Below are 2,178 nucleotides of genomic sequence, written 5' to 3' on the forward strand. Positions count from 1 at the left end.
CTCTGGGGCCCAGACTCTCAGCAACTGACTCTACGGCACAGCGGCAAAAACCAAAGACGCGGGGAAAAAGCAGGAGGAAACTACGTGCAAGAAAAAAGTCCAGCAAACTACCACAGACCTACAGGACAGATGGAGGCTGGAGCTGCTGGGCGGTCAACATGCTCCTCACCAACGTGGAAAGAGGAAAAAAGGAAGAGGTGAGAGTTTAAAATGTGCGGAAGAGTTCTAAACGTTGCAGAACTTTCTGCTTTTCAGATTTATTTTATCTTTACACTCAGAACGAAGGACAGAAAAATCTCCGTCTGCAATTTTGTTTACTGATTTTTCAAAATATTCTAAGTTTTGGCCGTCATGCTGAAACCCGGCGAGACTGAAAAGAAGGAGGAGAAAAAAGAGAAATAAAATCCTTAGAGGATGAGAAACAAGGGGAAAAACAGAGCCGGGTCCGGACGACGAATCGAGCACGAGCAATGTGTCTTTTTTCTTTTCCCCAAAGAGAGGAGAAGAGAGGAGGAGAGGCGGGCCGATGATGGAGGGATGAGGAGCGGAGGAGAAACTCTCAGCCCTGCGGCCCCACAGGACTGGACGCCAAAACCCAAAAACCCCACGGGTCTTCCTCCCAGCCGCTGACGACATCAAGCTGGGGCGGGGTCTGACTGTATAAGGAGAGGAGAGGTGAGACAGTGTGTGTGTGTGTGTGTGTGTGTGTGTGTGTGTGTAGAAAGAGAAGGAGGGGGAGGAGGCGGGTGTTCGAACCAACCAACCAGAGAGAGAGAGAGGGAGCAGGTGTGTGTAATAGAGAGAGAGAGAGAGAGAGAGAGTGCCCTCGATCACCCAGCATAGTCATGTACTCTCTCTCTCTCTCTCTCTCTTTCTCTCTCCAGTATGAACTGGTTCAGTTTTTGGTTTCAGAAATGCTGGAGTCTGCATCAAGATCCAGATTCTGTCCCGCTCAGACTCAGAACAAACTTCCCAACAGAAGCAGCAGGAGCTCCTGCAGACTCGTCTTTCTCTGACCCTAACCAGGCAGTGGTTCTGCCTAAATGTGGCCGAGCAGCTGAAAGGTTCTAAACCCAAACTCTCTGTAGAAATGTGTCAACGTCTAAAGCACACAAAGATCTGACAGCAGGCCCTCATCATGTGACCCGAGTGTTACACACCTGAAACTCTTTGACTTGTCCAGCGTCTCTGACGCGTGTCCTCCTGGCCTGCAGCGGACAGGGATGATCCTGGTCCTGGTAGCAGCCGCCTGGGAGGCCTGTCGGAGGGTCGCAGCAGGGTGTGATGAGCATGTCGAACAGGGGGTCATCTTCATTTGATGCTCTGTTGACACAGTGACGAACGGTGACCCAGAACCCTCTGCTGCTCAGACCGCTCCTTGTAGAATCACTGCAGCTCTGGGCTTTGCTGTTGGAACAGTGTTGTTTTATTTTCACTGCTGATCATCATATTCAGGTGATGAACTGAACAATGAGGCAGACTCACTGACAGGCAGGTTTTTCACAGCCACACCACGGCAGTCTTCTGGGGACAAAGGCCTCCGAGGCTCCGAGGGGTGGACCGAGTCCAGACTGAAGAGCTGAAAAACAACAGGAGGAGGAAGGAGCAGAGAGGAGAGGAGGAGAGGAAGAGCTGTATGTTCTGTCCGGCAGAAGAAACCTGAGAGCGAAGAGAAGAAACAAAGAAGAAATATGAAGATAAAAAGACACGAAAAAAGAGCAGCAGATGGATGACGGGACATGAAAGACACAGAAAGAACATGGAGGATAACGTTTCATAACAAAAGCTGAAAATATGGAGAAATGGAAGAGGAGGAGGAGCTGCCGTCCGTACGAAGATCTGGTGAGTTCACATCCTCAACAATCTGTTATGTTCAGAAGTAACAAAAACAATTTGACACAGATTAAATGGGTCAATTAATAGCTAATCAATAAACTGATCATCTGTCAGATAATAACAACAAAGTGACAATAGCAGTATTAATCGTTGTAACCCTGCAGCTCTGTCGAATAAAAAGCTGATAATTCAATTTAACTGGACGAATAAATGAGCTGTCTGAAGGAGAGGCGTGTGATGTGAGGGGGGGGGGGGGAGGGGGGAGGGGGAGGAGGAGGGGGGGAGGGGGGAGGGGGAGGAGGAGGGGGGGACAATCTGGTTTCCTAATCAGGCTTCGACCTG

This window comes from Parambassis ranga, chromosome 6, assembly GCF_900634625.1.
Source record: "Parambassis ranga chromosome 6, fParRan2.1, whole genome shotgun sequence".
NCBI classification, from domain to species: domain Eukaryota; kingdom Metazoa; phylum Chordata; class Actinopteri; family Ambassidae; genus Parambassis; species Parambassis ranga.